The 23,845-nt window shown below is 38.5% G+C and overlaps 1 long non-coding RNA gene across 1 annotated transcript in view; it reads right to left on the bottom strand.

The window, feature by feature from the left end:
• Positions 1 to 1,048: 1,048 nt before the first annotated feature.
• LOC310729197 overlaps positions 1,049 to 23,845 on the bottom strand; it is a 44,117-nt gene continuing 21,320 nt past the window's right edge. Inside the window, exon 2 of the long non-coding RNA XR_014534493.1 lies at positions 1,049 to 1,183. This is a non-coding gene — a long non-coding RNA (uncharacterized lncRNA). The remainder of the gene's footprint in view (positions 1,184 to 23,845) is intronic.

The raw sequence follows: 23,845 nt of genomic DNA, 5'->3' as shown, positions 1-23,845 counted from the left end.
GCTGAAGATGGAGCCACCAGGTAGGAGGAAAAGAGGAAGGCCAAGGAGGAGGTTCATGGATGTGGTGAGGGAAGACATGCAGGTAGTTGGTGTAAAAGAGGCAGATATAGAGGACAGGGTGGTATGGAGACGGATGATCCGCTGTGGCGACCCCTAATGGGAGCAGCCGAAAGAAGAAGAAGAAGAAGAGTCACACCATGAAGTTATGGGAAAGAGTAGTGGGAAGAGTAGTACACCTTACAGGTGTAACAGGTGTAATATAGATAATTGCCCATAAGAAATAAGTTATATTAGAGCAAAAGACATGTGTGGGCTGCACACCGGTGATGTGGAGGGAGAACATACCTTTCGCTGTCAACTCATAAAACTTCCGTAAATATGACCTCGTCCTCGTCTACATCATTCTCTGCTTCATCATCAGCTTGAAACATTCTGAACGCTTTTACAAAGTTCGTGCTATTATCAGTGACCTGGCAGTTTATCTTCCCACAAAGAGCAAATGAGTTGTTAATTTGCTCTCTTTCTCCGCTGTGATGACATCGTACATGTGAACATCTCCCACAGAAAACTTTTATTCTGAGCAGTCAATAGATCTGCAGTGGTGGAAAGTCGGCAAAAGTTTTCTATATTTCTGTCTCCATTTCCATACACACACACACAAACACACACACACACACACACACACACACACACACACACACACACACACACACACACACACACCTGTAGTGCTGTGCTTTGCATGCAGATGTCTTTTTTTTTTTTTAAGTGGTATTTTTTGCATTTGACAAGAGCTTTTTACCAACACATAATCTACACTTAACCATTATTCTTTTCTCCTTTTCCTCGACTATTTCAAAATAATAAGAATACTTCCATCACAGTAATTTAATTCTCTGGTTTGCCATCTCCGCTTCTGACCAGCTCCTGTTCCCGCTGCTCGCACGTGTGACTGCACGATTCTACGTGACTACGTTCATTTTAATTCAGTATTGATTTTTTTATGCAAAATAATTGAACTGAAAAGTAACTCGCATTACTTTGAAAAAAAAAAGTAACTCAGATATTAGTGTGTAAATTTATAAAGTAACGCGCTACTTTACTCGTTACTCCAGAAAAGTAATATTATTACGTAACGCACGTTACTTGTAACGCGTTACCCCCAACACTGGTTATGAGTGAGCTAAAACCCTACTAACTATTACTTTAATGGCATTTGGCAGCCGTCCGTATCCAAAAAAGATGCAATTATTTTATTTAAATTGAACAGTTGAGAGTTCAAGGTATTGCTAGGAATGGCAGCTTGATAGTCTTTGAATCTTCAGACCAGAAGTCCAAAATAAGGTATACACAGAAAACACTGAGCTCTTTTCTGATTCTGCAAATGACCACAAACTCATAACTCTTGCAGTAATGAGAGGTGTTAAAAGCTCTGCCCATTTCTCAGACAGTGCAGAAGTTTGGTGATAATGGGGATTAGCACAGTGGCAGACAGCGGGTGTGGGTGTGGGTGTGTGCACAGTGCATGTATGTGTGCGAGTGAGTATGTGTATGTGTAGGAGTCGGATTTTAATGATGCCGTTTCTCCATATGCTATTGTAGAAATTCAATCAGTTATCCTCATTAAATTCCAGCATCATGTCGGGGTCAGTTTAGGACGATTCAGATGCTGAGAGGGGGTGGGAATAAAAAATAGGTTCAGAGGTCACTGCCAGAGATCATGTGTTGATGTGTGTCTGTGATTAAAGAAAAGACAGGAGAGCACTGAGCAAAGGTTTGTCACATAGCTGCATAAAAAAGTGTTTTTTAATGTGAAAAATTAAACGTTTCTATTTTAACAATAAACATTACATTAAATCTAAAAGAAAAAAAAATTAATTATTGGTATTGTTGTGACTGTTTTTTTGCATTTGTTTTTACATTTATTGTCATTATTATTATTTATCATTCTGACAAAGAAGAAGTTGATTAAAATCTTTTTTTACACATGTATACAACATATTTTGCTGGGTAAGACTATATGGACAAAAACAATGTGGACAACGTTTGGAACATCCCATTCCTCATTTAGTCCCCATTTGCTGTCTCATGGCATTTTGTGATATAGTCACAAACTTAAATTGATTGTTTCGTGTTCATGAATTTCCCTCTTTTTTCGTGCAAGACTGCCTCCGTCTCCATAGCAACGGCAGAGGATCATGGGTAACGCTAACAGATTATTATTTTTTTTTTTGTAGAAAATAAGGCAAAAACTATATGGTTAGCATTAGGGTAAGGGTTATACTGTAATAAATGTGTGTGTCTTTTAATTAACGCAGTCTCCTTAATTTAGCGGGGGGAATATATTTATTATATTTGGACTGGAAGGAACCACTGACGATGGTTTATAATAGCCAGTAGTTTATCGAATATAAAGCAATAAAAACAAGGATAAAATCTGCTTAAATGTTAAGTACTGGTGCTTGAAGATTTAAAAAATCAATAACAGAAAGAAAGAAAAACTAAAATATGTCCTAGTGAAATACATTAAACAGAAATTCTTCCTCAGTGACACAAAAAAAAAAAGAGGAAAATTCGTGTCTATGAACACCAATCAATAGATTATATTTCTGGGCTGGGCTGTGTTATAATATCCTCCACTCTTCTAGGAAGATGTTGGTGGGGATTTATTCATCCACTAGGTCAGGTGATGCAGGTGAGAGGAGGGGGTCAGGGGTGCAGTCTACATTCCCATATTCATCCCAAAATTGTTCAATAGGGTTAAGTTTTATAGCAGGCCAGTCAAGATTTTCCACTCCAAACCATGTAAAATATTTAATAGAATTAAATTATTAAAGGTTGTTGTACCTGCAATGCAGTTCAATAAGCTTTTTATTCACTTTGGGAATGCAAACTGACAAATTAATATTATAATATTAAATATGCTGTCACTAGGATCTGCTAAATAAAGACAAAACTATACCATTTACAGCTTTTTTCAAATTGTAAAAAGGAAACGTTTTTACTAGACAAAGGTGTAGACAATAATACCTGAAAAAGAGTAAAGAGTAAGAAGACATTGACTGCTGAACGAAAGGGATTGAAACCTCCATGTGATCATGTGATGTCTGCAAAAATGTTTGCAACAGTTAAATCACAGAGTTAAACAGGACTTGATTATTACCACACCTGCTATCTTTCTATCTCTCCCTCCCCCTCTATCCCACTCTCAATTATTGTTCGGTACCTCTAATCCTCTCAGCTGTCACTTTCTTCGCGTGGAACATTCTGCCAGCACGTACATCGCAGACTCGCGGATTCTTTTGGGACTGGGTTGGCTCATCCGTGGGCCAGAATTCATTAAAGCAGCGTACCAGACATGCTGAACTATTTGCCCTCTGCAAGTGCTAGAACTGTCTGCAGACACTAGAGAAGGATGCACTGCACATGACAAGTTGTTGAAGCCAATTAAAGGCAAAGTACACAGATGCTGTTAAAAGACACATACTATCCAGAAAACATTCAACCCAATCAGGACACTGTGGCCATATTTTATGTTATATGCAAAAAGAACCCTGATCTTAACCTTTAACCCTTTAACATATGTTAAATGGGAAATGTGTGAGTATTTTGTTAAATTGGATAGGGCCATATTGTCCACCTTGGACTAAGTTTTGAGCTTAAGGACTTGACTTTTTCAAGCACTTTGGGGACTTTGGAATTAACTTTACAAGAAGCTTTGGGATTTTAATAGACTTGAGGAGCAGCTTAGGGATTTGGAATAGACTTGGGGAGCAGCTTAGGGACTTTGGAACTGAATTCACTAGCTGGTTAGAGTCTTTGGACCTCTCTATCAGTTTAGGGAGTTTGGATTAAACAATTACACTGATGCTTGGAAAATGATTTGAATAGGAAGAAGCCCTTATTTGTCATATAAATATAGAGCTTCAGTTTTGAGATGCTCTGACCCAGCCGTCTAGCCATCACAATTCTGCACTTTAATGTCAAACTCGCTTAAATCCCTACACATGCCCATTTTTTCTGCTTCTAACACCTCGACTTTAAGGACAAAATGTTCACTTGCTGCCTAATTATATATACTAATTATAATGTAAATGTTATGCCTTATTGGTGTATATATATATATATATATATATATATATATATATATATATATATATATATATATATATATATATATATACACACACACACACACACTTGATTCAGCTTTATTGTCATTGTGCAAAGTACATGTACAGAGCCAATGGAACGCAGTTAACATCTAAACAGAAGTGCAGAGTGGCCTATTTGCAATAAATAGCAATATGTAAAAAAAAAAAAGTGTATGGGTAGCGGTATCTTCAATAATGCCTTTACAGACATTAGGTAAGTAAAAAAACAATAATACAACACATTTAGTCCACAAGACTGCATTCAAAAGCCAAGTGTTAGCTGGTATTTGGTTGTTTAATCTCAATTCAATAGACTTTAGAACCATTCTTTCTTTGACGGTGAGTCGTCAAAGGCAGCTTCTGGATGCTAAACTGCTGATTCGGATGTGGGGGTTGACTCAGGTGATTGACAAGGCACATCCCGCCTTGATTATCTGTGAACTCAGAACATCTGAAGCCCAAGCAACTCAGCCGATCAAGATTATAGGATTTTTGCCTCCTGCTGTCACTTTGTTTTGGTGCATGCTGTTCCAGAGATATTAGCAAAGCTAATCCAACTGAAAGGAAGTGAGAATGTTGATGTGTCCGGGTAGATATTTGCTTCAGATGTCCTAATTTTTCTTGTACCATTATAAGTCACGTAATTTATTTAAACTGGCTGATTTTGGGCAATTTATTTTAAAATGATCAGAAACTGCTAAATACTGGATTGACTACAGCCCTGGTATCTTTCAATTAATTTAAATTCAATTCATTTTTATTTGTATAGCGCTTTTTCACAATGAACATTGTCTCAAAGCAGCTTTACACAGATATTGTGGTAATAAAAAATGAATATGTTCTTTATAAGTGTAAGTTTATCCCTGAGGAGCGAGCCGAAAAAGAAAAACTCCCAGATGAAGTATCTTCCTAGATAAAGTTTGTGGTTGGTGTTTGGTTGGCATTTTGGAGTAAAGAAACATAGCCAAATTATTCTAGTACAAATTGCATGTCTGACCATTTATTGTTTTCCCTAAACTCATCACTCATCTGCAAGTCTAAGGAATCAATTGAAAAGCAAAGCACCAGTTACCTTAAATTGATTATTCATAACATAATTAAATCCACCTACAATTTTCAATACTGTATAAGTAACAATCACCATGCCCTGATATGCAATATAATATCAGTACTAGTTGACCTTTACATGTTTGCACTTGTTATCATATATACTCTACATTCTATGATTACGCTAAGCCAACCTATGAGGAGAGACCTTTATATGGAATTTGATTTGAATTGGCTTCTTGTTTTCTGTTCAAAAGGTCAAGTGGCTTTTACTGTCATATCAACTATCTACAGTTAATACAGTACTATAGACAGTGAAAGACAGCAATGTACAATATAAAACAACATGAAACAACACAGAACTAAGTAGGATATTAGCAGACCACTTAAAAAGGTAGTGTATCAGTAAGATTTCAGAATGTTTTAAGAGAAAACATGAATTTTGTATTTATCCATTAGTCAATCCATTTAGATTGTTGAATGAATGAGTGTCAAATGGATGAATTGGTAATGGTATTTGGGTCGGGCTTTATTCATAATGCAGAAGGATCCTCATACAGCCTTTATGTAGATTAAGTTGGGATGTAATATAAAACTAAAATGAAATGCATAAAGGTGCTTACATTCACATTCAACTTACACTCTCTCTCTCTCTCTCTCTCTCTCTCTCTCTCTCTCTCTCACATCTCAGTCTTGACTGCACTCCGCATTTCTATGTGTATATTCAGTTAATAAGTGGCTCTTATTGTAAACTGCATCACTGCTCCATCCAAGGACTAAGTATTACAGCTGTCACCCGAAACAACACATGCACCACCTTTGTGAGCTCCCCTCACCCCTTTTCCAGGTCATCTATTCAGTCAGTATAGACAGTGTGTGTGTGTATGTGTGTGTGTGTGTGTGTGTGTGTGTGTGTGTGTGTGTGTGTGTGTGTGTGTGTGTGTGTGTGTGTGTGCGTGCCAACATCATAACATTAACAACCTCCACTCACTTCTCACTGCTGGCCTTGAACTCAATTACTGTATCCACTGACGAGAGGGACATAATAGAGAAAAAGAGAAAAAGAGAGAGAGAGAGAGAGAGAGAGAGAGAGAGAGAGAGAGAGAGAGAGCGAGAGAGAGAGAGAGAGAGAGAGAGAGAGAGAGAGAGAGAGAGAGAGAGAGATCACAAGCTTCCATTCTCTTCATCTGCTTTTGCGAATAAGAAAACCGTGTAAAGAAACAGAAAATTGCATACTTTGCATATTTTTTTTAGTTTAATAAAACACCCTTACTGGAAATAATCTGAGATTTGCATAATTAATCATAAATCTCAATCATTTAAATTGTGGTTTACAATCAGTGTGGGTGCAGGTTTTTATTCGAACCAAGCAAGTCCACAACCAATTCTACCTGTATAAATTTAAAGATTTTCATTTTTAATGACTATAAGGTGTGGCCCTTGATTGGTTGGAATGAAAACATGCACCCACACCAGGCCTCTGTGGAAAAGATTGGACACCCCTGGCTTAAAGGCTCTTCTTCTTCATCTTTTTGGCTGCTCCTATTAGGCGTCGCCACAGCGGATCATCTGTCTCCATACTACCCAGTCTTTTACATCTGCCTCTTTCAAACCAACTACCGGCATGTCTTCATGTCTTCCCTCAACACATACATAAACCCCTGGCTTTAAAGCACTAGTTTCTTAATTACTTTGGCTATTTTCATGTAGAGATTTCAACACTTTGGGCATACTGTGCATATTATAGCATATATTGATGTGTTTTGCGTTAGAAAGTTAGACTGTAGGTTAATAAGAACATCTAAAAAAATATTTTTTGCCATGGGGGGACACAATTCAGGGTTGACAGCATTATAGTCAGACCCTCTCCAAATGACCCAGAAGGGAGCGTGCAAATCCAAGTGCAGGGACAGTCTTAGACCGGTTTAAAGTTTGATATTTGCAAAAAACTCACAAAGGGTAACACAATACAAGGCTGGAGATACAGGAAGCAAACACAATCAGCAGGCCACAAAACACCCCCCACAAAATAAATAAATAAATAAATCACAGTGGGGACTGAACACAGGTGACAATTAGCAATAACAACAAGAGAAAAACTTGGGACACCTTGTGGACAAATATAGTAAAGCATGGGAAAATTCTTGACAGCTGCAAATCATTTTAATAAATCATTTTAATGCATGATGCAAAAAGGTCAAAACCTACCCTAAACAATGTATAGTTTATTAAAGTGGTATAATGCACACCTAGTCATGGATTATACGGATTTAACCATGGTTAGTTTCCAGTATTGGCAAATAAAAGTAGCCACTGATGTTTGCAGTTCAAAACTAACTGAAAGAATACAAATAATGGTTAGCATTTGCTAGTTTTTTATATAAAAATAAATTAAATATTTACCCTTATTTTCTATAATTTCACAGCACATTCATTTAAAACGATGATTAAATGTACCAGAACTACCTGTGCATTCAATGTCCACTTTCTAGCCAATCAGAATACAGTATATAGTAAATCAATTTAATATATTTAGAACTACAGCATCTCAGATGTGACCCCAACGTTTAAAGACCTTTGTCTTAAGGGTTCTTTTGGTTGACGTCCTAAATGATTCCATGTTGAAACTTTCACCAGAATGTTTGCCTCAGAAATAATTTCATGTAAATCTTTGTTAATCTAAACATAAAACAACTTTCAAGCATCCTTTTTTGTCCAATTATTTTTAATGTTTAAATAAGGAATTCCTGTAAGAAAATGTAATTAAAAAAAAGCCCTTAAAAGCTAAAGCTCAGGCTCTTTAATTGTGGAGAACAAAAAAAAATCCCCCCCTTTCCCTCTTTCAACCAGCATTATATTGTAACTGAAAAAACAGCATGCAGAAAGAAAATAAAGAAAAATTGCTAGGTCAGCAGGAATGGTTTGTTTGGGTCCTGACAGCTTACCAGTGATTTTTTATTTTTTTTTTACACATTTTTAAAAAGCAGCTGGGTTAGATAACTCAAACTCAGTCTCTTCCGTAACCCAGTGGATAACACATCAGAGTTAATTAAAATCCCATATTACTGGAAATATGTGAAAAAGCTTTGAAATTTCAAAGAGTTGTTTAGTTTATTATAACCTGGTTATGGGTCATGTTTCTTATTTATTTCTGTACTTTTCTGTGTTGCAACCAGGAGAGTGCTAAATATCATTTTATTGTGCAAATATAAAACACAAACATTATAAACAAAGCACAAAATATCTACAAAGATAAACTAAGAACAAAATGCAAATATGAGACAATCTGTGCTGTGAACGGGGAGGCAATATGCAAGTGTTAAACAGAAGGGATAATAACCCAACGTGAGTGATTAGTGTGGCATGTGACTTGGAACATGGAGGTGCACTTGCTAAGAGGAAAGGGCCATAATCCTGACAAAGCCCCCAGTTAGAGGCAATATCCGCAACTCAGTAAGCAATGGGCAAAATCTAACTTTTAGGGAAACAAATTAAAAACAGGGCCTCATTAGAGCAGTGTTCTCAGTAGGGGTGACCCTATATAGTCCAATATTCAAAGCTTTGACGAGAGGAGCCTGATTCGAATACCAATCTCACAAATCTTTGCAGAGGTGTTGCCAGGATCATGTCATTTTAGATATACGGAGTGCTCAATATCTTATTTTATATGAAACTACAGCTTTTCTCCTAATAAGTGACTATACATCCTATTATGATTAATGTTGCTAAAAATGTAAAATAAAAAGAGCTTTTAATAAACGCAACACCCCCACCCACCGCAGTGACAAATTTAAGTTTCAATTTCCATGATGAGTGAGCGACACAGAAGCATCTTGGCAGCAGGCATTTAAATACGGTATTTAAAAATATCTGGGAAAATGTTTAAATGCATAGTTCTGTTTTAATTTTATTCTTTAACTTCATTTTGAGATTCTTTTTTAGTGGAATGATGTGGAGCTCTACTTTGAGGGCAATTTAAATTATTTAACATGATTTGCTACTTGTTGGATACTTGCTGTCGTACCCCAAAGACCTGACGATTCTGATTCTACTATGTAAATCAAGACCAGAAGAGGGAATGACACACTCTGTGTTATGTCCTCAGCAGGAAACAGAGGCAGAGCAACATCCTCCACAGGGCACAGAGGCAGAGCGACATCCTCAGCCAATCCAATATCCCTCCACAGGGGAGAAAGACTGGGAGATCGATCTTAGTGAAGCATAAATTAGTGCTGTTAAGGTCAAGGCAATATACAAGTGCTATTCAGCAGTGCCAAAAAAAACAGGTATAATGAATAGTTTAGCATGTGACTTAGAATATGGAGTCAGGAAGTTTTCCATCAAGTGAATATTTTTAGAGTTTATACTTTATAGTTTCTCAGTAACTGGACAAGTTTTAGCAGTTTGTTCAGCTTTATTATTTCTGAAAAAGAAAAACGTGTTGGTGAAGGAACACAATTATAGCCGTAAATGGGTAAGTCTGATGCCTCATTCATTAATAAATAAACTTCTACACATTTACAGCAATAAAGATGGAGACATTATTGCTCAGCTGTACTGTAATGCCTTGCATCGTAAAAACACCGTGGATTTCTAAAAAAAATCCTATTTTGCTGTCTGGCAAATTACTAACAGCACTTTTTTTTATTCCTGAAGCACTATAGGCACACTGTATTAACACCACACTACAGGAATGCATTTGGTTCATTAAATATAAAACAAAGAAACAAGCCGCTGTGTTTTGGCCGTGAGAACGAATCAAATAATGCGCTGCCACTTTAGCCTCGTCTCTCAACACGGCAAAAAAAAAAAAAATTTTACATTTGCATAAAAGCCTGGTAGGTTGTTTTGTTCTCACCTGGTGTAGGAGGAGAATCACATTTCCCCACTCTTACATGCTTTATTGTGTGCATTGTTCAGAAAGTTGTAAAAAGTGCGTTTTTATAAACCATGTTTGTAATTAATGTCTGTACTGTCTAAAAAAGCTGCAACATGTGCATTACAGTCATTACAGCTCGAGGCAAGCTTTAATCAGCATTACTCACTTCGTTTTACCGTTCTGGATTTGGCCAGAAAGTGAAGCTGGTATTTTCCAATTGTAAGCTATTTTTTTTTTCTCTACAGAACTGATAGACCTCCGGTTTGTCATACACGTTATTATATGCTTTTTATTATTTTTCATCGAGCCTCATTCATGAGTCAGACAGGAAAACATTAGCAGATCCTCTTTTCATAAAGCTTAATGACAATTCGAAAAACAGTAATAATAATAACGCAAAAGTAAAGACTTTCGGCTGGCAAGTTGTCAGTTTAACAAGGTGCAAATTTACAAAACACAAAGGAAAAAAATAGCAAAAAACCACAACAAACAAAGAGATGAAAAAGTGAGGTGATGATTCGGGTGCAGAGATCATGTAACATGGCACATGAGATTGCAGTGATTTATGGGAAACGTAGTCCAGGAAATAAGCTGAGTCACTAAAAGTCTTCAAACTATGTCTTTAGATCTACCCCTATATATTATAAGGATATAAATTAGCATTTTAACCTATATTTAACCTATATTTAGGCAGAGTTTTCCACTGGTCATATTCGTAGTATGTGTCATTACGAACCAGTATCAGGATGTATTTATTAATAGACATGCAGTGGTTTATGAGGACCATTGTACAGTGCCTGAGTTGAGTCACTAAAAGTTTTTAAACCATGTCTAAAGACCTACTTCTACAACAAGTACTTAAATTAACTTATACGCCTATATTGTCTCCTAATAAAGTTTTTTTAATCATATTCTTTGTCTCATAATAACCCAGCCATTAGGGGGGCACAAGCCAGTGCACTCTTAGTGCCGGTCCCAAGCCCGGGTAAATGGGGAGGGTTGCGTTAGGAAGGGCATCCAGCGTAAAACATGTGCCAAATCAAATATGCGGATCACAAATGAGAATTTAATACCGGATCGGTCGAGGCCCGGGTTAACAACGACCGCCACAGGTATCGTTAGCCGACAGGGTACCGGTGGAAATTGGGCTACTGTTGGCCGAAGGAGGAGAAGGAGAGGAGGAAGGCGTCTACAGAGACGGCAGGAAAAGGAGCAGTGTAGGAGAGTAGAGGTTCGGGTTGGTACTTTAAATGTTAGTACTATGACGGGTAAAGGGAGAGAGATAGCTGATATGATGGAGAGGAGAAAGGCAGATGTGTTGTGTGTTCAGGAGACCAAGTGGAAAGGGAGTAAGGCCAGGAACATTGGAGGTGGGTTTAAACTGTTTTATTATGGTGTGGATGGGAAGAGAAATGGTGTAGGGGTGATTCTGAAGGAAGCGTACAGTAAGAGTGTAGTGGAGGTGAATAGAGTTTCTGATAGGGTGATGATCGTGAAGGTGGAAGTTGAAGGGATGATGATAAATGTCATCAGTGCCTATGCTCCACAAGTTGGCTGTGAGATGGAGGAGAAAGAAAGATTCTGGAGTGAATTAGATGAAGTGGTAGATGGTGTACCTAGGAAAGAACGATTGGTGATTGGGGCAGACTTTAATGGGCATGTAGGTGAAGGGAACAGAGGTGATGAGGAGGTGATGGGTAGGTATGGTTTTAAGGAGAGGAATGTGGAAGGGCAGATGGTGGTAGATTTTGCTAAAAGGATGGAAATGGCAGTGGTGAACACGTATTTTAAGAAGAAGGAGTATCATAGGGTGACGTATAAGAGTGGAGGAAGGTGCACACAGGTGGATTATCTTCTGTGTAGGAGATGCAACCTGAAGGAGATTGGAGACTGTAAGGTGTTGGCGGGGGACAGTGTAGCTAGACAGCATTGGAGGCGAAGAAGAAGAGGAGGAAAGTAAGGTTTGAAAGAAGAATAAGATGGTGGAAACTGAAGGAGGAAGAGTGTAGTGTGAGGTTCAGGGAAGAGGTCAGACAGGGGCTTGGTGGTGGTGAAGAGGTGCCGGATGATTGGGCAACTACTGCAGGAGTGATGAGGGAGGCAGCTAGAAAAGTACTTGGTGTGACATCTGGAAATAGAAAGCAAGACAAGGAGACGTGGTGGTGGAATGAGGAAGTGCAGGAGAGCATTAGGGGAAAGAGATTGGCAAAACAGAAGTGGGATCGACAGAGTGATGAGAAGAGTAGGCAGGAGTACAAGGAGATGCGGCAGCAGGTTAAAAGGGATGTGGCGAAAGCCAAGGAAAAGGCATATGAGGAACTGTATAAGAGGTTGGACACTAAGGAAGGAGAAAAGGATTTATACCGATTGGCCAAGCAGAGGGACCGAGCTGGGAAGGATGTACTGCAAGTTAGAGCAATAAAGGATGGAGAGGGAAATGTGTTGACTAGTGAGGAGAGTGTGTTGAGAAGATGGAGGGAGTATTTTGAGCAGCTGATGAATGAGGAAAATCAGAGAGAGAGAAGGTTGGAGGATGTGGAGTTGGTGAAGCAGGATGTAGATAGGATTAGTAAGGAGGAAGTGAGAGCAGCGATTAAGAGGATGAAGAGTGGAAAGTCGGTTGGACCAGATGACATACCGGTAGAAGCGTGGAGATGTTTAGGAGAGATGGCAGTGGAGTTTTTAACCAGATTGTTTAACAGGATTCTGGAAGGGGAGAGGATGCCTGAGGAATGGAGAAGGAGTGTGCTGGTACCGATCTTTAAGCATAAGGGAGATGTGCAGACCTGCAGTAACTACAGGGGAATTAAGTTGATCAGTCACACCATGAAGTTATGGGAAAGAGTAGTGGAAGCCAGGCTGAGAGAAGAGGTGACCATCTGTGAGCAACAGTATGGTTTCATGCCGAGGAAGAGCACCACAGATGCCTTATTTGCTTTGAGGATGTTGATGGAGAAGTATAGAGAAGGACAGAAGGAGCTGCATTGTGTATTTGTGGATTTAGAGAAAGCGTACGACAGGGTGCCGAGAGAGGAGTTGTGGTATTGTATGAGGAAGTCAGGTGTGTCAGAGAAGTATGTGAGGGTGGTGCAGGACATGTATGAGGACAGTGTGACGGCAGTAAAGTGTGCAGTAGGTACGACAGACTGGTTCAGGGTGAAGGTTGGACTGCATCAAGGATCGGCCCTGAGCCCTTTCCTGTTTGCAGTGGTGATGGACAGGTTGACGGACGAGGTCAGACAGGAGTATCCCTGGACTATGATGTTTGCAGATGATATTGTGATTTGTGGTGAGAGTAGAGAGCAGGTTGAGAAGAGCCTGGAGAGGTGGAGATATGCGCTGGAGAGAAGGGGAATGAAAGTCAGTAGGAGTAAGACAGAGTACATGTGTGTGAATGAGAGGGAGGGCAGTGGAGTGATGCGGTTGCAGGGAGAAGAGGTGGAGAAGGTGGAGGAGTTCAGGTACCTGGGGTCAACAGTGCAAAGTAATGGAGAGTGTGTTAGGGAAGTAAAGAGAAGAGTGCAGGCAGGGTGGAGTGGGTGGAGAAGAGTGACAGGAGTGATTTGTGATAGAAGAGTATCTGCAAGAATGAAAGGGAAAGTTTATAGGACTGTGGTGAGACCTGCGATGTTGTATGGATTAGAGACAGTGGCATTTAGTAAAAAACAGGAGGTGGAGCTGGAGGTAGCAGAGCTGAAGATGTTGAGGTTTTCGTTGGGAGTGACAAGATTAAAAATTAGTTTATTAGAGGGACAGCGCATGTTGGACGTTTTGGTGACAAGGTGAGGAGGCTAGATTGAGATGGTTTGGACATGTGCAGAGGAGGCACATGGGGTATATTGGTAGGAGAATGCTGAGGATGGAGCCACCAGGTAGGAGGAAAAGAGGTAGACCAAGAAGGAGGTTCATGGATGTGGTGAGAGAAGACATGCAGGTAGTTGGTGTAAAAGAGGCAGATGTGGAGGACAGGGTGGTATGGAGACGGATGATCCACTGTGGCGACCCCTAATGGGAGCAGCCGAAAGAAAAAGAAGAAGAAGAAGTCACCATGGACTTTTTAATTCCAGTGCTTATTAAATGAAATCATTTAAGCTTTATACTTATCACATGTACAGTAAAGCAAAATTCTTTCTTCATATATCCCAACAATGCTAGGAAGCAAAGAGGGTTAAGGTCCTCACTTAAGGGCCCAACAGTGTCAGCTTGGCGATACCTGGGCTCAAACCCCCCAACCTTCGAAAAAGTAATCCAGAGCTTTAACCACTGATCTATCACTTCCTTTCCATATATTCCCAGAAAGGTGGAGGTTATTATAACAGCAAATGGGGACCAAATATTAATTTGCTGTTTTAATAACCAAAGAACTGAAGAGCACCTACAAGTTGTATGAAGATAATGATTAGATAGATAGATAGATAGATAGATAGATAGATAGATAGATAGATAGATAGATAGATAGATAGATAGATAGATAGATAGATAGATAGATAGATAGATATTCTTTTTTTTTTGTATAGCGCTTTTAACAATGAACATTTTCTCAAAGCAGCTTTACACAGATAATGTGGTGATTAAAAGTAAATATTTTCTTTGTTAGTAAGTTTGTTCCTGATGAGCAACTGTGGCAAGGAAAACCCCGAGATGGCATAAGGAAGGAACTTTGAGAGGAACCAGACTCAAGAGGGAACCCATCCTTATCTGGGTTGCACCAAATGTCCATTTTAAGCAGATATACAATGTTGCGGGGTACAGTGATGATGATCAGAAGTGAACTGTATTCCTGAGTCAGTGTAGTAGACTGTTGACATTAATTACAGTCCAATCCATCCTCAAAGCTCCCGTTCTTACTCCGGAATTTCATGGAACCACCCAAGGGATTGATGAAAAACCGTCCAAGCTGCACAGAGTGGCCTCCAGTCGAAGAGAACACTATCCAGAGGCAGACCTGGACAAAGTGGGAAGATCCACAGAGGGGAGAGGGGCAGGAACAGTGGTTACTGGAGCCTTAGGAGCATGTTTAACTCGACCGAGAGAGAGAGAGAGAGAGAGAGAGAGAGAGAGAGAGAGAGAGAGAGAGAGAGAGGAGGGTGACAGGAAGAGAAGGATATGGATTATTAAGTGTCCTTATTGTTGTATGAAAGTTAATATCACTGCAGTTTGGACTCCGGCAAGCCTCGCTATGTCAGCATAACTAAAAGGGAGAACCAGAAGGTAACACAGACATGAGGGATTTTTGGAATAAGAGACGACCCACCACACCACCGTCAACAAACCTGAGTGAACGTGTGAATGTGAGGGGACGACAGCATACAAATATCCCAGTTCACCAAACACTCTATATCCATGTTCCCTTCAGATCTGTGCCTTTACCTAAGAAAAAAATCTACTGATCAAAGGCTTGACTAAATAAATAGGTTTTCAACCTCGACTTGAACACAGAGACTGTGTCTGAGTCCCGACCACTGGTTGGAAGGCTGTTCCATAACTGTGGGGCTTTATAAGAGAAAGATCTGCCCCCTGCTGTAGTCTTCATTACTTGAGGAACCAACAGATAGCCTGCACCTTTTGATCTAAGTAGGCGTGAAGGATCATACTGGTACAGAAGTTCACTCAGATACTGCGGTGCGAGACCGTTAAGTGCTTTATACGTCAGTAGTAGTATTTTATAATCAATGCGAGATTTAATTGGGAGCCAGTATAGACTGATTAAAACAGGGGTGATGTGGTCATGTTTCCTAGATCTAGTGAGGACTCTTGCTGCTGCATTCTGAACTAACTGAAGCTTGTTTATGCACTTACTCGCACACCCAGACAGTAAAACATTACAGTAGTCTAATCTAGAAGTAACAAAAGCATGAACTAGTTTTTCTGCATCCTGTAACGACATCATATTTTAAATTTTAGCAATATTTCTAATGTGAAAGAAGGCGATCCTGGTGATATTATTCACGTGAGACTCAAAGGAAAGACTAGGGTCAATAATCACACCAAGGTCTTTGACAGCCGTACACGCTGAAACAGAAACGCCATCCAGAGATGCTACGTAATCGGAAAGTTTACTTCTAGCTGCATGTGGTCCTAGTAAAAGTACTTCCGTCTTATCTGAGTTGAGCAGAAGAAAGTTATCAAGCATCCACTGTCTAATGTCCTTTACACACTTCTCAACATTGTTAAGCTGAGCTCTCTCATCTGGCTTTGCTGAAATATACAGCTGTGTATCATCAGCATAGCAATGAAAGCGAATCCCATGTTTATGAATAATTTTACCAAGAGGCAGCATATATAAAGAGGAAAGCAGAGGGCCTAAGACAGATCCTTGAGGAACACCAAACTTTACCTCATAGAGTGTGGAGAACTCACCATTTACATCAACAAACTGATAGCAATCAGTCAAATAAGACCTGAGCCAAGAGAGAGCTGTTCCCTTTATTCCAACAACGTTCTCAAGTCTAGCAAGTAGTATAGTGTGATCAATTGTGTCAAAAGCTGCACTAAGGTCGAGCAAAACAAGTAAGGAGACAAAACCCTGATCAGAGGCCAATAACAGGTCATTTACCACCATAACTAGTGCCGTCTCTGTGCTATAATGAGGCCGAAATCCTGACTGATACATTTCAAAAATGTTATTCATAAGTAGGTGTGAGCATAACTGCTGTGCTACAATCTTTTCTAAAATTTTGGATATATGGGGAGCTTTGATGTTGGTCTGTAGTTGGACAGCTGACATGGGTCAAGGTCAGGTTTCTTAATAAGGGGGTGGATAACTGCCAGTTTGAAGGATTTTGGTACATAACCAGTGCTAATGGAAGAGTTTATTATTTTTAAAACAGGTTCATAGAGGTTCATTTTTAAAACAGATAGACAGATAGATAGATAGATAGATAGATAGATAGATAGATAGATAGATAGATAGATAGATAGATAGATAGATAGATAGATAGATAGATAGATAGATAGATAGATAGATAGATAGATAGATAGATAGATAGATAGATTATTATTTTAACAGCAAGAGTTCATTTAGTCCCAATTTGCTTTTATAATAAGTTCCATTCTTCTGGGAAGATGTTGTTTAATGTGTGTTTGGGGAGATTTTAACTCATTCCCCCACAAGGTTGTTAGCAAAGTCAGGTACAGAAGCACAGGATGTGTGTGTGTGTGTGTATGGGTGTACATTGTATAAGATAAAAAAAAAAAAATTATGAGTGAAACCCAGTGGACAACATAAATGTGTGTGTGTGTGTGTGTGTGTGTGTGTGTGTGTGTGTGTGTGTGTGTGTGTGTGTGTGTGTGTATGTGCCTGTGTTTCTTGTATATTACCTCATAAATATCTGCTATGCTGTGCATAACAATTTACTGAATTAAATTGAGCACAATTGAACTGCAGCTTTATATCTACTATCTTAGCTGATTCTTTTTGTAATAATAATAAAGGAGCACCTACACACACACACACACACACACACACACACACACACACACACACACACACACACACACACACACACACTCACAGGCACACACAGCCGTGTGAGTGATGTATACCTTGTTAGGTTTTGTGTTGCCTTTTTACTATTCACCCATGACTCTCTCCCTCTTACTGTTTCTAATGTGTGTGTGTGTACAAGCCCATAAGCGTGTGTCTACCCCTCCTACTCACCACTTCCGGCATTGTACACTACTCCCAGTCTCTTTGTGCTCATCTTGCAGAGAAACAGATTCTCCAGCATTTTTCATTTCAAATCGACCCACAAGTGTGTGTGTGTGTGTGTCGCACACACATCTCATCATTCTCTTTATTTCATGATTCAGTTTGTTTGCTAAAAGTATGTATGTCTGGCTTAGTGAATATGTCTACTTTAGGGTAGAAATTTCACCAAGCCACACACACACACACACACACACACACACACACACACACAGAGAAAGAAAGGTAGAATGTAACTAGCTGGAGAATCAGCAAAAAAAGCTGGAGTAGCATAAGTATTTACCCCCACTACATTTTTCCACATTATGAATCATACTGTGTGAATCACATGAATCTATACATTTAGCATAGATAATGGATTACAGTCATTATCATTATCTTTTTTTTTTTTTTTTTTTTTTTTACAAAATATAAATAGAAAGTTGTGATTGCATATGTATTCAAACACACCGACCCCCTAATTTATTCCTGATGCTAGCCAGAAGAGGTATGAGGCAGTATTATACTCCTAAAATACCTGTAACCAGTGTTCCTGTGTCCTTTCTTTTCTTCAAATCTGCGCTATTCATCCAAATGCCTTACCTCTGGATAGAGATCATTTCCATTAGAACCACTTTATACACTCTATAGCATGGTTTCACATAAACAGCCTAAATATCCATGACCTTCATGAGCAACATAAGAATTATAAAGATAGATTTGTACGCAACATAACAGAGCGTTGCATCACAGACAGGTATCTCATGCAGGGAGAATGAATGGCATTACTAAAGCAATAAACACAATGAATACAATTTAACAAGTCTCCTTTCAATGCATCCACAGCTGCAACACCTCACACGGCTGATTCTGAAAGGCACTCTTATATGCACCCTCAGCATGAACTCAGGCCTCATGTGCACATGCATTAATTCAGTTCAGGCGAAGACACCTCCATTATTAGTATTCAGTGTAATTGATCTATTGATGTATCATTGCCAGTGTATCAATGAGGCTGCATGTCAACGTTGCTTCAATCTCTCACTCTTTCAGAGTCACAAATTGCAGGCTCACTGAATGTATATTCATAATTCAATCGGCAACTTTGGAAACTCCAGACTGCGTGTCTGTCTCCCATAGCAACAGGTCACTGTTGCTATTGGTGTATAATTGAAAGTGTATGCAATTTGTCTGGTTATTTTATTGTCATTAGTTTGTATATAGTTTGAGAGCATTAAGACTGTGCTCTATCGATCTGCTCGCTCAGTGTGTTTGGAGCTCATTATGTGAGCTATGTTTCTTTGCAGCCTCTTTTTAAAAATGCACAGATGATTAACCTGATCCATATCCTGTAAACTTTACTAATTCAATACAAAGTCAAGAGCTATTAATTACTTCACTACACCATATGTGGTTAATTCCCAAACTGTTATTACAAAGTTAGAGGCACACAGTTGTATATGTATAGTGTATAGGATGTCTTTTGATGAGGTTGCATTACATTTTTCTGTACCTTGAACTACGAGAGCCAAATTCCAGCATTACAATACTCCTGTGCACAAAGCTAACTCCATAAAGATATGCTTTACATGGGGTGAACTGGAAGATCTTGAGTGGCCTGCTATAGAGCACTGACCTCATCAATATTAAACACCTTTGGGATGAATGTCCCTGCTGACTGCACCCCAGACCTCCTTACCTACATCAGTACCTGACTTTACTAACACCATTTATGACTGAATTAATCTTTACAAATCTCCATAAGCACACTGCTAAATCTAATGGAACATCTTCCCAGAGTAGTTATTATAACAACAAATAGGTAATAAATGTGCAATGGGATGTTATGTTATATCAAATAGCCATCATGAAATAATTATCGACATTGGCTATATGGAGATAAAGGTTTGTGGACACTTGGCCATAGTGATTTTAGAACATCCCATTCCACATTTAGTCCCCATTTGCTGTTATTATTGTATATATATATATATATATATATATATATATATACAGTGAGGAAAATAAGTATTTGAACATCCTGCTATTTTGCAAGTTCTCCCACTTAGAAATCATGGAGGGGTCTGAAATTGTCATCGTAGGTGCATGTCCACTGTGAGAGACATAATCTAAAAAAAATATCCAGAAATCACAATGTATGATTTTTAAACTATTTATTTGTATGAAACAGCTGCAAATAAGTATTTGAACACCTGAGAAAGTCAATGTTAATATTTGGTACAGGAGCCTTTGTTTGCAATTACAGAGGTCAAACGTTTCCTGTAGTTTTTCACCAGGTTTGCACACACTGCAGGAGGGATTTTGGCCCACTCCTCCACACAGATCTTCTCTAGATCAGTCAGGTTTCTGGCCTGTCGCTAAGAAACACGGAGTTTGAGCTCCCTCCAAAGATTCTCTATTGGGTTTAGGTCTGGAGACTGGCTAGGCCACGCCAGAACCTTGATATGCTTCTTACAGAGCCACTCCTTGGTTATCCTGGCTGTGTGTTTCGGGTCATTGTCATGTTGGAAGACCCAGCCTCGACCCATCTTCAATGCTCTAACTGAGGGGAGGTTGTTCCCCAAAATCTCGCAATACATGGCCCCGGTCATCCTTTCCTTAATACAGTGCAGTCGCCCTGTCCCATGTGCAGAAAAACACCCCCAAAGCATGATGCTACCACCCCCATGCTTCACAGTAGGGATGGTGTTCTTGAGATGGCACTCATTATTGTTCTTCCTCCAAACACGTTTAGTGGAATTATGACCCAAAAGTTTTATTTTGGTCTCATCTGACCACATGACTTTCTCCCATGACTCCTCTGGATCATCCAAATGGTCATTGGCAAACTTAAGACGTGCCTGGACATGTGCTGGTTTAAGCAGGGGAACCCTTGGTGCCATGCATGATTTCAAACCATGACGTCTTAGTGTATTACCAACAGTAACCTTGGAAATGGTGGTCCCAGCTCTTTTCAGGTCATTGACCAGCTCCTCCCGTGTAGTTCTGGGCTGATTTCTCATCTTCCTTAGGATCATTGAGACCCCACGAGGTGAGATCTTGCATGGAGCCCCAGTACGAGGGAGATTGACAGTCATGTTTAGCTTCTTCCATTTTCTAATGATTGCTCCAACAGTGTACCTTTTTTCACCAAGCTGCTTGCCAATTTCCCTGTAGCCCTTTCCAGCCTTGTGGAGGTGTACAATTTTGTCTCTAGTGTCTTTGGACAGCTCTTTGGTCTTGGCCATGTTAGTAGTTGGATTCTTAGTGATTGTATGGGGTGGACAGATGTCTTTATGCAGCTATTGACCTCATACAGGTGCATCTAATTTAGGATAATAAATGTAGTGTAGGTGGACATTTTAAAGGCAGACTAACAGGTCTTTGAGGGTCAGAATTCTAGCTGATAGACAGGTGTTCAAATACTTATTTGCAGCTGTATCATACAAATAAATAGTTTAAAAATCATATATTGAGATTTCTGGAATTTTTTTTTTAGATTATGTCTCTCACAGTGGACATGCACCTACGAAGACAATTTCAGACCCGTCCATGATTTCTAAGTGGGAGAACTTGCAAAATAGCAGGGTGTTCAAATACTTATTTTCCTCACTGTATATATATATATATATATATATATATATATATATATATATATATATATATATATATATATATATATATATATATACACACACACACACACACACACAAAAACACATACACACACACACACACACACACACACACACACACACACACACACACACACACACACACACACACACACACACACACACACACACACTAACTTAGGTGGCTGCATGTATTATATATTTATGTTGCATTTTATTTTAAAATTATTAAAGCTTAAATATATATCTTTTTTTATTAAAAATTAATAATTTCAACCATACACTTTTATTGGTTTATAATTCGTTCATCTGTTGTGTGAAAATCATTAATTGATGCATTAATATTTGCAATCATGTGCGACTAATGCCTGTTAAAACATTGTTATGTGAATTTCTAAACTTGAATGAATCGTCTAAATTTACCTGTTGTTGGTTTAGGTTTCTTCCAGAAGTCTAGACGTCAATTTGTGTATTATATTAATAACTTGTACCTGAATAGCTACTGAATGTCCTGCTGTAGAACTCTGACCTTTGTGGTGAATTGGAATACTGAAAAATCTCACTTGGACATTGGAATTGACTTCACTAGCAGTTTAGAGCTACAAAATAATCCATGGTACAAATTACTCCATGCACACCTGTTTCTGTTTTCATCTTAATCACCAACTGTATTTAAGTTGTTGTGCCTCATTCTAAAAGAGACTGTTGATCCCATGACTGTTTGGGGCTTTAACTGTCAGTCTTGTTAATAGTCTGGATCATGGTCTTGTTAATGATCTTGTTCAAATTTCAAGCCTGATTCAGGGTCTTATTTAATGCCTTGGTTATGGTCTTGTTCATGGTTGTGTTCAGATTCTGATTCAAGGTTGTGTATGTAGTCTGGGTTTATAGTCTGTATTTTTGTCTGTTTTACAAATATTCCTTGCCTTAATTGTTTTTTATTTGACATATATTTATTTATCCAGAATCTCCACAATAAAAGACTGCATTTGTATCCAGTCCATTAAAGACACAGTCTTCACTTGATAAAACTAAACACTAAAAGGTCTAACAAAGACTAAGAAGATTCTTGAGAATTGATAGTCCATTTAGCCAATCTTGGAAGTTATTTGGAATTTGGAGGTGTCACATAATGATAAAAGGCAGATGCAGATATTTCTGGTTTACCATGCAACCATGTAAAAGACATGAAAACCAAACACAAAATAACAAAATAAATAAAAATAAAAACTTTACCAGAGCATGGACATGAATGACAATGATGACAATCTCGGGATCAAACAAAAGCTGGTGAGTGGAGTCCTATGTTTTTATAAAAGTACTGATTATAGTGTATGTGAAACAGGGGTGAGAACAAACCCTCAATATGGTGAAATGGATTAATATAGACGTAGTTCTTTGGCATAATCCTGACACGAGGAAACCAAAAAAACCCAGAGGAAACAGTGGGGAAAATGTTCAACTCAGTTAAAAAAAAGTACATACAATAACTTGAGCTCATGAAGACCTTGGATCTTTATAAAAAAAAACCAAACAATATATTTCTGCTAAATAAGATTAATAGTAATTTTTAAAAAAATTTGTAAAGCAATGTTTTTACAACCTACTTAGCTTTGTACAACCTACAAGCTATTAAGACACACCGGAAAATGCGAAAAATAAATAATTATAATATAATAAGGGAAATAAATTTGTGCATTTTCCTTTTTTCCTCATTACCGGTATTGATGTAGGTGCACATTTTTATAGTCAGTACAATTTTTTTTTTTTTTTTAATTAAATTACAGCAGGAAATATTAGGTTTTTAATTGTGTTGGTAAACATGAGCAACAGACCAGTGACCAACCTCTGACTCCTGGATCCCAACAGGACACTGAATGGACATGTTGTCATGTTCAGAAAACAAACAAACGAATAAACAAATAAATTAATATTAAAAAAGAAAATTAATAAATTAAAAAAAAAATTATATGTTGTCTAGTTGTGTTTTAATTTGGCCTCTTTCTTTCCCTTTCTCTCTCTGCATTTCCTTTCTCTATTCATAGGAGGCTTTTAATACACTTGTATAATGCATCTACTTTGCCCCCTTTTTGCTTCTCTTTGCTGTTTCTATTTTAGATTACCTGTGTTTGTCACAGGCCTAATGGCCCTCGGTAAGTCTGAAACGCAGGACGGAGGCCACGTGTTTACTGTGATGCAGCGTCAGCGATGCATTATCACAAAAAAAAACGCGCCGAAAATTTTAGCTACTATGATGATTTGTTCTTTTTATTAACGAGGTCATTTCCTGTTTTTTTTTTTCCTTTCTATCAGCGCTTATGTGTCACAAGAGTACGTGTGTGCATGCATCTTGCGTTCGTTTGTTTGTTTTTAGTGTTCTTTATAGCGTGTTATTTTTGGCTTAGGACATATTCAGTTTCACATGAAATGAATATTTTAGAGG

This window comes from Silurus aristotelis (genome assembly GCF_946808225.1).
Source record: "Silurus aristotelis genome assembly, chromosome: 7".
Lineage (NCBI taxonomy): Eukaryota > Metazoa > Chordata > Actinopteri > Siluriformes > Siluridae > Silurus > Silurus aristotelis.
Note: the sequence above shows the minus strand (reverse complement) of the source record. Positions and strands in the feature narration are given on the sequence as shown.